The sequence below is a fragment of the Asterias amurensis genome, chromosome 10, assembly GCF_032118995.1.
Source record: "Asterias amurensis chromosome 10, ASM3211899v1".
NCBI lineage: Eukaryota > Metazoa > Echinodermata > Asteroidea > Forcipulatida > Asteriidae > Asterias > Asterias amurensis.
The window spans coordinates 18,080,677-18,097,297 of NC_092657.1; the positions used below are offsets into that span (position 1 = coordinate 18,080,677).

Genomic DNA, 16,621 nt, shown 5'->3' on the forward strand with positions numbered 1-16,621 from the left:
TAACTGAAGTTAAGCAAAGTCGGGCCCGGTCGGTACTTACATGTGGCTTCGTATTGTCTGTGATCAAGGCGTTTTCGACATACATTTCCCTTTCGGTTTGTTAGTCTCTTCTACAGTCGTACATATTTGTGGGGGGTCATTTTAAGATACATTTATTTCATGTCAATATCAATCAATTTCATCTTTAAAAAAAAATAATAATAATATTTTGACAATTTATACATCATAATATGAAAGAGCTTAACTTCACAAACGGATATGTTGGTGACCTTTTCTTGATCTTTTGACCTGTCTTAATCGGAATTGCCTATAAAATGCAACTTTGGTAATCAAGCTGTGCATATATCCAAACTGGGATTTGTTACTTCCGAAAAAAAAATAGTTCACACCACGATGACGTCATCAAGCGGCACATGACGTCACCTTAAAGATACATGATCTATTTGATCTATATGCTAAGTAATACAATTCAGGCTTGGTCAAGGTGAAATGAAGCTTACATGTATTTAAACTGAGATGTGTTACGACCAGAAACTTATCGACATTTCGAACACCTTGTTTTTGTTACGATGACGTCATCAAGCGTCTCATGACGTCACCATAAAGGTGCAGGTTCATGATCTATATACTAAGTATTACAATTTAGGCTTGGTCAAGGTGAAAAGAAGCTTACATGTATTTAAACTGGGATGTGTTACGACCAGAAATGTATCGCCTATTCGAACACCTAGTTTTTGTTACGACAAAAACTTAAGGCTAGTTCTTCTCTTCGTCCGCTAGCAAAAGCACCTTTGTCTTCCGGTTCAAGTCGGAAGTTGAAAATTAAATTAAAAAAATCATGTTTAAAGGACGACGTACTTTCCACATTGGTCGTGCATAACGGTTTTACACGTGCAACACGTAGTGCTGCGGTGACGAGTCACGCTCCACAACAGGGTGTAGGTCAAAAACTAGGGTATAACAGTGCAAAAACCCGGTCTTCACTGCGTGGTAATGACCGAGTTGGTGGCTGGAGCTGTTAACGGACCGAGCCGGAGGCGAGGGAGTCCGTTAACAGCGCCAGCCACCAACCGGCTAAATTAAACGGCTAAAATTGTTCAAATTGTCCATTAAAACGCGCGCATGCATGAGCTCAGCGTCAGTTTATACGCGCGCACATGTAACACGCGCGCACTCAAAATTTATACATTTTCAGCGCGCGTACGCGCAAGTGCGCGAAGTTGCAATGAAACTAACATGGACATAAATAAGCATGCGATACAGTGCAACGCGCAAGGTTTACACAATGTATGCTGAGTTAGGGGCCACTTATTCGCTATTTTCCAAAGCCGGTCTTTATACCACCGTTAACACTCTCACACGTGACCGGGTTTTTACCAATCAGAGACTTGAAACCGTCCAAGGTATGTATTAATCATTCTTAATGTAGTTGTATGTACATGTATAGTCTGTGTTCGAGGCGTTTTCAACATACCTTTCCCTTTCGGCTAATTAGTCTCTTCCACAGTCGTCAATATTTCACAAGTTCATATTATTCAACAAAATAAGCTATTTTTTTACAATCTATACATCATATGAAAGGGCTTTACGTACTTCACAAAGGTAAAATGAAGCTTACATGTATTCACCTGGGATGTGTTACGACCAAAAATTTAACGACATTCTGAACACCTTGTTTTTGTTAAGTCTAGTGTAGTGTTATGTTTGTTTGCTTAACAAATCTTCTTCTCAGCGTCCATTGTCCCCTGACAAAAGCCTCTTCCGAAGCTCATATGAAATTGAAACTTAGTTACGTTATGACGACGTCATTGTTCAAAGTTTAATATTTCAAAATAACTTAAAACGCCTCAACGAATTTGTTAGAATCTATACATCCTCGAAAAGGGCATTCAACATTCAACATTTGTTACAAAAATTTGACCCCATTTGACCCCAATTATTGGTTCAACCCGGAAGTTGAATAAATTAGAAAATCATATCCCAATAACTACCAATCATTTCGTCAACATTTTCACATCAGTGTGTAGGTCTGTAATCCTTCTCAAATGTTTGCTTATAGAGATACCCCTTTTATACCCATTTTGATAACAATTAAAAACTACCAATAAACAGACCCAAGTTTTGTGTATATTGCACAAAGCATTGTATTTGGCTGTTCCGCTCCATTGATCAGCCGACGGTTCATTGACCAGAAAGTCCTCAAGACCTAATTTGGCAGGGGGCTTTGTTAGTATATTCGTATGGTGAGCACAACAAAGACACATGAGTTCGGTGGTCTAATGGTAAGAGATCTGCTCTAGCAGTGGTGAGAGATCTGCACAGCATTGCAAACCTTGTAGGTTCGAATCCCACCCATTTTATAAAACACCTTGGGTTGGGATTAAAGGGGTTAAGTTTTTATAATAAATTTGATGTGTTTGTACACCGAACAATTAGTGTTTGTCAAATACAACCACTACATGTAAAGTTTTTCTTTATAATGTTTTTTGTTTTTCCGAAAGAACCATATACCTGAAGATACTCGTGTAGTGCTTAAGAAATGTCAGTTTTAGATTTGGTATAGGCAACTATTATATAGAAAACCCCAAACAATGACGTATAGGGTCTGAACAATCAATCCACACGATTCAAGCCATCGTCCCTAGGTTTAAACTGGGGTGCACTAAAAGTTCACATGCTAAAATTTGCACTTTAGTTTGTATTGGTGAATTATTCATGTTTGGAGTATTATCAATTAAGGGTTCCAACAGCCGGTGTGGATGTTGTGTTATTGTCATTTATGAGCTAACAACTATTAGTGCAACTTTTGACTTTACAAACACTGTAAGCTTTCCACATATGTTTTCATGAATATAAAAGCCACCAAAAACCATTGTTATCTTCGCAAGCATATCAACTTGAAAAGTACAAATCAGTACTTGTATTAAGATAGCTAATTATGTTGAACAGCAGTGCAAGATGAAGTTGGATTTAAGTCCAGTTTGTAGAAAGGAGACCTTATTATTAAGTTTTCGTTCATTTTTTTCACCATGACACCATTAGATGTCAGGTCACGCGAATTCAATGCTTAGTACAGATAAACAAAAATATACCTCCTGTTCCACGTGTCATCGAGTCGCCATGTTTTGTTTTCTTTCTTGTAGCTCATCGGACACTTCCCCTAGATGTGCAAAAAAAGTTGCTATACGATTTTACGGACCAAGAGCAAACCCTTTTTTTGAACAAGATGTAAGAAAACGTATGGAATACCATACGTTTTCTATCTTGTTCAAAAATCGTTCCGACAAGCGTATTGTCCACACTTGACACTATTGGTTATTGTCAAAGATCAGTGTTTTCACTTGGTTTATCTCAACATATGCATAAAATAACAAACCTGTAAAAAATGTAAGCTCAATTGGTCGTCAAAGTTGCGAGATAATATTAAAAGAAACAAAACGCCCTTGTCACACGAAGTTGTGTGCGTTTAGATGTTGATTTCGAGACCTCAAATTCTAAATCTGAGGTCTCGAAATCAAATTCATGGAAAATGACTTTTTTCTCGAAAACTATGTCATTTCTGACGGAGCCGTTTCTCACACAGTTCTCTACTATCAACCTCTCCCTATAACTCGTCACCAGGTAAGGTTTTATGCTTATAAATATTTTGAGTAATTACCAATAGTGTCCGCTGCCTTTAAAGCCATTGGACCCTTTCGGTTCAGAAAAAAAAAAAAAAAAAAAATCACAGATTTACAAATAACTTACAGGGTTTACAGAAGGCAATGGTGAAAGACTTCTCTTAACAAGTATTCCATGAAATGCTTTACTTTATGAGAAAACAGCAAAACAATATAAATTCTCGTTAACGAGAATGACGGATTTATTTTAAACACATGTCATGACACGGCGAAACGCGCGGAAGCAGGAGTGGGTTTTTTCCGTTGTTTTCTCCCGACTCCGATGACCGATTGAGCCTAAATTTTCACAGGTTTGTTATTTGATATGAAAGGTGTGGTACACAAAGTGTGGGCCTTGGACAACACTGTTTACCGAAAGGGTCCAATGACTTTAAGACGTGGTGTAGGCAACCCTGATAGTAAGGAAACCCCAAACAATCACGTTAGTCTGAACAAACCAATCCACACTTTGCGAGGCTTCGTCCCTAGATTTAAACTGTATTGGTGAATTATTCATGTTTGGAGTATTATCAATTAAGGGTTCCAACAGCCGGTGTGGATGTTGTGTTATTGTCATTTATGAGCTAGCAACTATTAGTGCAACTTTTGACTTTACAAACAACGTTAGCTTTCCACATCTGTTTTCATAAATGTAAAAGCCAACAAAAAACATTGCTATCTTCGCAAGCATATACAATAAATAATAAACTAAAACCAAGGCGCACTTTCAATTACTGAACAAGAGAAACATTCAAAGGCGTCGGTCAAGGTTGTCAAGAGGAAAGCAAGCAAGAATACAAACTTGAAAAGTACAAATCAGTACTTGCATTAAATTGGCTAATTATGTTGAACAGCAGAGCAAGATACAGTTTGATTCAACTCCAGTTTGTAGAACGGAGACATTATTATAGTTTCCGTTCGTTGTTTTCATCATGACATCATTAGATGTCAGGTCACGCGAATTCAAGGCTTACAGTTTATAGGTGAACAAAAATATACCTCCTGCACCACGTGTCATCGAGTTGCAACCTTGTTTCTTTCTTAAAGCTCATCGGACGCTTCCCCTGGATGTGAACAAAAAATGCTGTTTATGTTAAAACAAGTTACTATACGATATTATGGGCCAAGAGCAAACCTACTTCTTTTAATATTCCTTACGTTTTCTGACATATTTGGTTTGCGGTAACACCATGTACGTGTGTATCATACTTGCCAGGTAGAGTTTGTTCTTAGAGCCCTGTCTTGCATTTATTCTACTGCCGCTGAGTAGATAATCGGTTTCGTGAGACTTCTCAGTTCTGAAAACAGCTGTCCTGCTTTTTAACTATAACCAGGGCGGATGGTGTAGAAAATAGACCTGGACTTTAGCTTATAGGATCGTATTAACTGACTGCCGAGGAGTCAGTTCTGAACTGGTCTCAACAATTCGACTAGCTTGCTCTAGTTATCGTCAGGAGACTGACATCTTATTCAAATATCTGATGTCTCAAAATCAAATTCATGGAAAATGACTTCTTTCTCGACTTCTTTTTCACAAAGTTCTTTACTATCAAACTCTCCCTATTACTCGTCACCAGGTAAGGTTTTATGCTAATAATTATTTTGAGTAATTACCAATAGTGTCCGCTGCCTTTAAAGCCATTGGACACTATCGGTTCAGAAAAAAATAATAATAATAAATAAATAAATCACAGATTTACAAATAACTTCCAAGATTTACAGAAGGCAGTGGTGAAAGACTTCTCTTGAAATAATATTCCATGAAATTCTTTACTTTTTGAGAAAACAGCAAAACAATATAAATTCTCGTTAACGAGAATGACGGATTTATTTTAAGCACATGTCATGACACGGCGAAACGCGCGGAAACAGGGATGGGTTTTTCCGTTGTTTTCTCCCTACTCCGATGACCGATTAAGCCTAAATTTTCACAGGTTTGTTAATTGATATAGAAGTTGTGGTACACAAAGTGAGGGCCTTGGACAACACTGTTCACCGAAAGGGTCCAATGGCTTTAATATGTGGTGTAGGCAACCCTGATAGTAAGTAAACCCCAAACAACCACGTTAGTCTGAACAAACCAATACACACTTTGCGAGGCTTCGTCCCTAGATTAAAACTGGGCTGCACTAACAGTTCACATGCTAAATTTGCACTTTAGTTTGTATTGGTGAATTATTCGTCACCAGGTAAGGTTTTATGCTAATAATTATTTTGAGTAATAACCAATAGTGTCCACTGCCTTTAAGATGTGGTAGGAACCCTGATGTGATAGTAGGGAAACCCCAAACAATTACGTAGAGTCTGAACAACCAATCCACACATTGCAAGGCTTCGTCCCTAGATTTAAACTGGGCTGCACTAACAGTTCACATGCTAAAATTTGCACTTTAGTTTGTATTTGTGGATTATTCATGTTTAGTGTATTATCAATTAAGGGTTCCAACAGCCGGTGTTGATGTGTTATTGTCATTTATGAGCTAGCAACTATTGGTGCAACTTTTGACTTTACAAACAACGTTAGCTTTCCACATCTGTTTTCATAAATATAAAGGCCATCAAAAAACATTGCAATCTTCACAAGCATTATACAATAAATAACAAACTACAACCAAGGCGCACTTTCAATTACTGAAAAAGAGAAACCTTCAAGGGCGTCGGTAAAGAGGGAAGCAAGCAAGAATATCAACCTGAAAAACACCAATCAGTACTTGCATTAAATTGGCTAATTATGTTGAACAGCAGTGCAAGATGAAGTTTGATTTAACTCCAGTTTGTAGAACGGAGACATTATTATAGTTTTCGTTCGTTGTTTTCATTATGACATCATTAGATGTCAGGTCACGCGAATTCAAGGCTTATAGTTTATAGGTGAACAAAAATATACCTTATGTACCACGTGTCATCGAGTCGCCATGTTTTTTTCTTTCTTGTAGCTCATCGGACAATTCCCCTTGGATGTGCGAAATGTGCAGTTTCTGTAAAAGCAAAAAGTTGCTATACGATATTAAGGGCCAAAACCAAACCCATTTATTTTAATATTCCATACGTTTTCTGACATCTTGTTCAAAAATCATTCCGACAGGCGTACTGTCCTCACTGGACACTACTGGTAATAGGCATAGATCAGTGTTTACACTTGGTTTATCTCAACATATGCATAACATAACAAACCTGTAAAAATAAGCTCAATTGGTCGTCGAAGTTGCGAGATAATAATTAAAGAAGAAACGAATACCCTTGTCACACGAAGTTGTGTGCGTTTAGATGGTTGATTTCGAGACCTCAAATTCTAAATCTGAGGTCTCGAAATCAAATTCATGGAAAATGACTTCTTTTTCAAAACCTATGTCACGTCTGAGAGAGCCGTTTCATACAATGTTCTCTACTATCAACCTCTCCCTATTACTCGTCACCAGGTAAGGTTTTATGCTAATAATTATTTTGAGTAATTACCAATAGTGTCCACTGCCTTCAAGACGTGGTAGGCAACCCTGATGTGATAGTAGGGAAACCCCAAACAATTACGTAGAGTCTGAACAACCAATCCACACATTGCAAGGCTTCGTCCCTAGATTTAAACTGGGCTGCACTAACAGTTCACATGCTAAAATTTGCACTTTAGTTTGTATTTGTGAATTATTCATGTTTAGTGTATTATCAATTAAGGGTTCCAACAGCCGGTGTTGATGTGTTATTGTCATTTATGAGCTAGCAACTATTGGTGCAACTTTTGACTTTACAAACAACGTTAGCTTTCCACATCTGTTTTCATAAATATAAAGGCCATCAAAAAACATTGCAATCTTCACAAGCATTATACAATAAATAACAAACTACAACCAAGGCGCACTTTCAATTACTGAAAAAGAGAAACCTTCAAGGGCGTCGGTCAAGAGGAAAGCAAGCAAGAATATCAACCTGAAAAACACCAATCAGTACTTGCATTAAATTGGCTAATTATGTTGAACAGCAGTGCAAGATGAAGTTTGATTTAACTCCAGTTTGTAGAACGGAGACATTATTATAGTTTTCGTTCGTTGTTTTCATTATGACATCATTAGATGTCAGGTCACGCGAATTCAAGGCTTATAGTTTATAGGTGAACAAAAATATACCTCATGTGCCACGTGTCATCGAGTCCCCATGTTATTTCTTTATTGTAGCTCATCGGACAATTCCCCTTGGATGTGCGAAATGTGCAGTTTCTGTAAAAGCAAAAAGTTGCTATACGATATTAAGGGCCAAAACCAAACCCATTTATTTTAATATTCCATACGTTTTCTGACATCTTGTTCAAAAATCATTCCGACAGGCGTACTGTCCTCACTGGACACTACAGGTAATTGGCATAGATCAGTGTTTACACTTGGTTTATCTCAACATATGCATAACATAACAAACCTGTAAAAATAAGCTCAATTGGTCGTCGAAGTTGCGAGATAATAATTAAAGAAGAAACGAATACCCTTGTCACACGAAGTTGTGTGCGTTGAGATGGTTGATTTCGAGACCTCAAATTCTAAATCTGAGGTCTCGAAATCAAATTCATGGAAAATGACTTCTTTTTCAAAACCTATGTCACGTCTGAGAGAGCCGTTTCATACAATGTTCTCTACTATCAACCTCTCCCTATTACTCGTCACCAGGTAAGGTTTTATGCTAATAATTATTTTGAGTAATTACCAATAGTGTCCACTGCCTTCAAGACGTGGTAGGCAACCCTGATGTGATAGTAGGGAAACCCCAAACAATTACGTAGAGTCTGAACAACCAATCCACACATTGCAAGGCTTCGTCCCTAGATTTAAACTGGGCTGCACTAACAGTTCACATGCTAAAATTTGCACTTTAGTTTGTATTTGTGAATTATTCATGTTTAGTGTATTATCAATTAAGGGTTCCAACAGCCGGTGTTGATGTGTTATTGTCATTTATGAGCTAGCAACTATTGGTGCAACTTTTGACTTTACAAACAACGTTAGCTTTCCACATCTGTTTTCATAAATATAAAGGCCATCAAAAAACATTGCAATCTTCACAAGCATTATACAATAAATAACAAACTACAACCAAGGCGCACTTTCAATTACTGAAAAAGAGAAACCTTCAAGGGCGTCGGTCAAGAGGAAAGCAAGCAAGAATATCAACCTGAAAAACACCAATCAGTACTTGCATTAAATTGGCTAATTATGTTGAACAGCAGTGCAAGATGAAGTTTGATTTAACTCCAGTTTGTAGAACGGAGACATTATTATAGTTTTCGTTCGTTGTTTTCATTATGACATCATTAGATGTCAGGTCACGCGAATTCAAGGCTTATAGTTTATAGGTGAACAAAAATATACCTCATGTACCACGTGTCATCGAGTCCCCATGTTATTTCTTTATTGTAGCTCATCGGACAATTCCCCTTGGATGTGCGAAATGTGCAGTTTCTGTAAAAGCAAAAAGTTGCTATACGATATTAAGGGCCAAAACCAAACCCATTTATTTTAATATTCCATACGTTTTCTGACATCTTGTTCAAAAATCATTCCGACAGGCGTACTGTCCTCACTGGACACTACTGGTAATTGGCATAGATCAGTGTTTACACTTGGTTTATCTCAACATATGCATAACATAACAAACCTGTAAAAATAAGCTCAATTGGTCGTCGAAGTTGCGAGATAATAATTAAAGAAGAAACGAATACCCTTGTCACACGAAGTTGTGTGCGTTTAGATGGTTGATTTCGAGACCTCAAATTCTAAATCTGAGGTCTCGAAATCAAATTCATGGAAAATGACTTCTTTTTCAAAACCTATGTCACGTCTGAGAGAGCCGTTTCATATAATGTTCTCTACTATCAACCTCTCCCTTTTACTCGTCACCAGGTAAGGTTTTATGCTAATAATTATTTTGAGTAATTACCAATAGTGTCCACTGCCTTCAAGATGTGGTAGGCAACCCTGATGTGATAGTAGGGAAACCCCAAACAATTACGTAGAGTCTGAACAACCAATCCACACATTGCAAGGCTTCGTCCCTAGAATTAAACTGGGCTGCACTAACAGTTCACATGCTAAAATTTGCACTTTAGTTTGTATTTGTGAATTATTCATGTTTAGTGTATTATCAATTAAGGGTTCCAACAGCCGGTGTTGATGTGTTATTGTCATTTATGAGCTAGCAACTATTGGTGCAACTTTTGACTTTACAAACAACGTTAGCTTTCCACATCTGTTTTCATAAATATAAAGGCCATCAAAAAACATTGCAATCTTCACAAGCATTATACAATAAATAACAAACTACAACCAAGGCGCACTTTCAATTACTGAAAAAGAGAAACCTTCAAGGGCGTCGGTCAAGAGGAAAGCAAGCAAGAATATCAACCTGAAAAACACAAATCAGTACTTGCATTAAATTGGCTAATTATGTTGAACAGCAGTGCAAGATGAAGTTTGATTTAACTCCAGTTTGTAGAACGGAGACATTATTATAGTTTTCGTTCGTTGTTTTCATTATGACATCATTAGATGTCAGGTCACGCGAATTCAAGGCTTATAGTTTATAGGTGAACAAAAATATACCTCATGTACCACGTGTCATCGAGTCCCCATGTTATTTCTTTATTGTAGCTCATCGGACAATTCCCCTTGGATGTGCGAAATGTGCAGTTTCTGTAAAAGCAAAAAGTTGCTATACGATATTAAGGGCCAAAACCAACCCATTTATTTTAATATTCCATACGTTTTCTGACATCTTGTTCAAAAATCATTCCGACAGGCGTACTGTCCTCACTGGACACTACTGGTAATTGGCATAGATCACTGTTTACATTTGGTTTATCTCAACATATGCATAACATAACAAACCTGTAAAAATAAGCTCAATTGGTCGTCGAAGTTGCGAGATAATAATTGAAGAAGAAACGAATACCCTTGTCACACGAAGTTGGGTGCGTTTAGATGGTTGATTTCGAGACCTCAAATTCTAAATCTGAGGTCTCGAAATCAAATTCATGGAAAATGACTTCTTTTTCAAAACCTATGTCACGTCTGAGAGAGCCGTTCCATACAATGTTCTCTACTATCAACCTCTCCCTATTACTCGTCACCAGGTAAGGTTTTATGCTAATAATTATTTTGAGTAATTACCAATAGTGTCCACTGCCTTCAAGATGTGGTAGGCAACCCTGATGTGATAGTAGGGAAACCCCAAACAATTACGTAGAGTCTGAACAACCAATCCACACATTGCAAGGCTTCGTCCCTAGATTTAAACTGGGCTGCACTAACAGTTCACATGCTAAAATATGCACTTTAGTTTGTATTGGTGAATTATTCATGTTTGGAGTATTATCAATTAAGGGTTCCAACAGCCGGTGTGGATGTTGTGTTATTGTCATTTATGAGCTAGCAACTATTAGTGCAACTTTTGACTTTACAAACAACGTTAGCTTTCCGCATCTGTTTTCTAAAATATAAAAGCCATCAAAAACATTGTTACCTTCGCAAGCATATACAATAAATAATAAACTACAACATTAATAAGGCGCACTTTCAATTACTGAAAAAGAGAAACATTCAAAGGCGTCGGTCAAGTTTGTCAAGAGAAAACAACAAGAATATCAACCTAAAAAGTACAAATCAGTACTTGCATTAAATTGGCTAATTATGTTGAACAGCAGTGCAAGATGAAGTTTGATATAACTCCAGTTTGTAGAACGGAGACATTATTATAGTTTTCGTTCGTTGTTTTCATTATGACATCATTAGATGTCAGGTCACGCGAATTCAAGGCTTATAGTTTATAGGTGAACAAAAATATACCTCATGTACCACGTGTCATCGAGTCGCCATGTTATTTTTTTATTGTAGCTCATCGGACAATTCCTCTTGGATGTGCGAAATGTGCAGTTTCTGTAAAAGCAAAAAGTTGCAATACGATATTAAGGGCAAAAACCAAACCCATTTAATGTAATATTCCATACTTTTTCTGACATCTTGTTCAAAAATCATTCCGACAGGCGTACTGTCCTCACTGGACACTACTGGTAATTGGCATAGATCAGTGTTTACACTTCGTTTATCTCAACATATGCATAACATAACAAACCTGTAAAAATAAGCTCAATTGGTCGTCGAAGTTGCGAGATAATAATTAAAGAAGAAACGAATACCCTTGTCACACGAAGTTGTGTGCGTTGAGATGGTTGATTTCGAGACCTCAAATTCTAAATCTGAGGTCTCGAAATCAAATTCATGGAAAATGACTTCTTTTTCAAAACCTATGTCACGTCTGAGAGAGCCGTTTCATATAATGTTCTCTACTATCAACCTCTCCCTATTACTCGTCACCAGGTAAGGTTTTATGCTAATAATTATTTTGAGTAATTACCAATAGTGTCCACTGCCTTCAAGATGTGGTAGGCAACCCTGATGTGATAGTAGGGAAACCCCAAACAATTACGTAGAGTCTGAACAACCAATCCACACATTGCAAGGCTTCGTCCCTAGATTTAAACTGGGCTGCACTAACAGTTCACATGCTAAAATTTGCACTTTAGTTTGTATTTGTGAATTATTCATGTTTAGTGTATTATCAATTAAGGGTTCCAACAGCCGGTGTTGATGTGTTATTGTCATTTATGAGCTAGCAACTATTGGTGCAACTTTTGACTTTACAAACAACGTTAGCTTTCCACATCTGTTTTCATCAATATAAAGGCCATCAAAAAACATTGCAATCTTCACAAGCATTATACAATAAATAACAAACTACAACCAAGGCGCACTTTCAATTACTGAAAAAGAGAAACATTCAAAGGCGTCGGTCAAGTTTGTCAAGAGAAAACAACAAGAATATCAACCTAAAAAGTACAAATCAGTACTTGCATTAAATTGGCTAGATATGTTGAACAGCAGTGCAAGATGAAGTTTGATTTAACTCCAGTTTGTAGAACGGAGACATTACTATAGTTTTCGTTCGTTGTTTTCATCATGACATCATTAGATGTCAGGTCACGCGAATTCAATGCTTATAGTTTATAGGTGAACAAAAATATACCTCCTGCACCACGTGTCATCGAGTTGCAACATTGTTTCTTTTGTAAATCTCATCGGACGCTTCCCCTGGGTGTGAAAAAATGCTGTTTCTGTTAAAACAAGTTGCTATACGATATTATGGGCCAAGAGCAAACCTATTTCTTTTAACATTCCTTACGTTTTCTGACATATTTGGTTTGCGGTAACACCATGTACGTGTGTATCATACTTGCCAGGTACAGTTTGTTCTTGGAGACCTGTCTTGCATTTATTCTACTGCCGCGGAGTAGATAATCGGTTTCGTGAGACTTCTCAGTTCTGAAAAGAGCTGTCCTGCTTTTTATCTATCACCAGGGCGGATGGTATAGAAAATAGACCTGGACTTTAGCTTATAGGATCGTATTAACTGTACTGCCGCGGAGTCAGTTCTGAACTGGTCTCAACGTTTCGACTAGCTTGCTCTTTTTATCGTCAGAGGAGACTGACATCTTGTTTAAAGATCGTTCCGACAAGCGTAGTGTCCACACTGGACACTATTGGTAATTGTCCAAGACAAGTGTTCTCACCTGGTTTATCTCAGCATATGCATAAAATCACAAACCTTTTAAAATTTAAGCTCAATTGGTCGTCGAACCTGCGAAATAATAATGAAAGAAAAAACACCTTTTTCACACGATGTTGTGTGCCTTGAGATGGTTGATTTCGAGACCTTAAATTCTAAATCTGAAGTATCGAAATAAAATTCGTGGAAAATGACTTCTTTCTCGAAAACTATGTCACTTCTGGGGAGCCGTTTCTCACAATGTTCTATAATATCAACCTCTCCCCATTACTCGTCACCAGGTAAGGTTTTATGCTAATAATTATTTTGAGAAGTTACCAATAGTGTCCACTGCCTTTAAAATATGGTAGGCAACCCTGATAGTAGGGAAACCCCAAAGAGTCTGAACAACCAATCCATACATTGCAAGCCTTTGTCTCTATATTTAAACTGGGCTGCACTAACAGTTCACATGCTAAAATTTGCACTTTAGTTTGTATTGGTGAATTATTCATGTTTGGAGTATTATCAATTAAGGGTTCCAACAGCCGGTGTTGATGTTCTGCATGGTGTTCCAAAGACGACACTTCGCGTCGCCGTCGCCTTCGCCGTCTCCTCCGGACTCTTGAGGGCGCTGTTTCACTGTCCTGCACAGAGCCGTATATTGGGAGAGTTGCGACAACTTGCGATTAGAAGCCATTTTGTGTCCAAAACAAACGCGCGGGACCAGACTATAATGTGGACTACACCGTAGACTACACATGTAGGATGCGACGTCCCGACTACTCGCGCACACGAACAAAATCCATCGTTTTGTATCGAGTAAAAACAGAGATTCTTCTTTAGTTTTGAGCAGATCAGCAGGGAAACAATGTTCTGCCATTCAGGTAGTGATATAAAATCGTTTAACCTTCCACCCAGGATCTTGTACGTTAAAGTTGTATGCATGTGAAAAGTTTGTTATGATACTGACTGAACTCACCGAACTCATGCTGAGTCAGTCGGCGACTGTGAACAAGTTTAAACGATACAGTGACAAATGTGGACCATGTCATTTCTGAAATTCTTAACTCTTGAATATTATTAATAACTGTTTACATAAGAATGCCTCAGTTCGTTCATGGCGGTACTGATGGAGCATGAAGGAAATATTTTCTTTCTGGTTTGGAGCCAACACTTTGTTCAACGCCGACTCTGTCCGTGTATCTACTGTTCACAAATGCAATGGCTAATATAAAAAAAAAAATTGTCAACAACAACAAAAACCAAAATGAGCCATGACTATTGTTTAACTCACATTTAGCCAGGAATGGCTCCCAGTCAAAACTGGGCCAGTGGCTCAATGTCTTTTTGTCAAAAGTTTTTGGCCATTATTGTGAACAGAGGAGCCGATATTTTTGGCTCAAACTGAGTTTTTTTTTTGCAGTGAAAGATTATATTCATTGATAAAAACATGTAAAATACAAGTGTGGAATGTATAGACGATGTGACCTCTGACGTCACACGAAAACCACAACATGTGTACGCAATCTCACTTTGACTACGCATCTCAGTGCCCGGCGAAACATGACGTATATAGTGTTTTGTCAACAGAGGGCGGTTTGAATGTAAACATAGGTCACATCGTCTATGTAAGACTGGGAGTAAAAGTCAACAAGGGTTCAGGGTTTTAAACCAAGTGCAATCAACAATTCTCAAAGGGGGGCTATATTGAAACAACTGAAGATGTTTACCTTCAACCTTCCTCGTGCAGTTGAGCCATGTTTGAATCTCCTGTTAGTCATCACTGTGGATGAATGTATCCATGTATGTAACCACGAAGGGTCTGTAAGGTGTACGGGTATTCAGACCACCAACACGTATCGTAGCGCACTGGCATGGATCAGGTTCAGGAATTACCCAACGGTAACGAAAACCAGACTCTGGATCACGTTCAATGGTGCAGATAAGTGCTTCGTGAAAAAGAGAATATACAAAACAATCAGTTTTTGTTTTGACTGCCTGGATGGCCCATATAGTAAGGTGGATTAAGGAAAAGATCGTGACAGGGCGGACAGAAGCACCATTTTTTTCACCAAAGTATCAATTTGACCCACAGATTTCAAAAAAGTCATGCTCCAAAAAATCTAAGAATGGCATCACCTTGAATTACGTCATTATGACGTCATAACCTTTTTTTATGTAATAAAGCCTAGGAAAATGCCATGCGATGGGATTTCTACTTGCCAAAATTATGTTTCTAAAGGTCAAGGAATTCAATTAGGGTAGTATTAGTTTGAAAAAAATAAATAATATATTATATGGTGAGTATAGTGATGTAATTATGACGTCATCATCATCAACACTACACAAATAACGCAAAGTTTGAAAGTAAAATTAATGTCGTGTGGCTTCGTCAAAATGCTAATCTGTTTGAGTTCATATGGTATAATTACCGTGACACTGATCTATAAGACACCGTGATGTCATTATGATATCGTAAACAATATACTATCAACCAAAACAAAACACAATAACACAATGAAACACAATGACTCTTACCTGATATAGGTTATAGGGTGTATTATTATGTTGAATAGCGCATATGGGAAACTTCAAAGGAAATGTTGCAAAAAAGTCTCACGGAGAGTCAAAAATGAAACTTTTTGTATTAATAGTAGTAGGCATCCGTCAATCTTTGAGAACCACGGAGTTGTGCTGTTTGAATTGGATGTTGGTTAGGGAATAGCGTATGGTGTGGCTGTAGAGTCCAATGCGGGAATGACAGTCTCTGCCGCAGTAACTGCAGGTGAAAGATGAAGCTGTCCTAACTGCTTGAGGCTGGGCCTTCCTCTGGAGTCATTCCTCATCTGCCCGTTGCGACAGGTATTCCTCGAACTGAGAAATACCTCTCTGCACCTCCTGCTTCCGGGCGCATCGGTCTGCAGTGACTGCTTCACAGGTGGTTGTATTGGTTGCAAGTGACTTGGGGTCACACTTGGAAGTGTCTTTGTAGCGCAGCTTGGGTCTACCGAACGGCCTCTTCGTTCCCTGATGCCAGCTCTCCATACAGGAGGTCTTTTGGGATACGTCCGTCCTCCACTTGGTGACATGTCCCAGCCAAGGCATTATACTCGAGGAGGGTAAACATGGAGACTTGCTGCTCTATCAAGCAATGTGTTATTGGTATGTGGTCTCTTCAGGAGATGCAGAGGATGCGCCTCAGGCGTTGCATGTGGGAGGCGTCGAGTCTATGCTCTTGACGGGAGCCTATGGGTACGGGGTTCACTGCCGTATAGAGGAGCGTTTTCACCAAACGAACCTTCTAAGGCTGGACTTTGGTATGCTCTGAAAGCTTTTTGTTACATCATTACTCTCTTTGTAAGCGTGGAGAGTGTTGTGGTAGT

At 38.2% G+C, this 16,621-nt stretch overlaps 1 pseudogene; it reads right to left on the bottom strand.

Moving 5' to 3' along the window:
* LOC139942761 (uncharacterized) overlaps nucleotides 1–16,343 on the bottom strand; it is a 65,869-nt pseudogene extending 49,526 nt beyond the window's left edge.
* Between the last annotated feature and the right edge of the window lie 278 nt (nucleotides 16,344–16,621).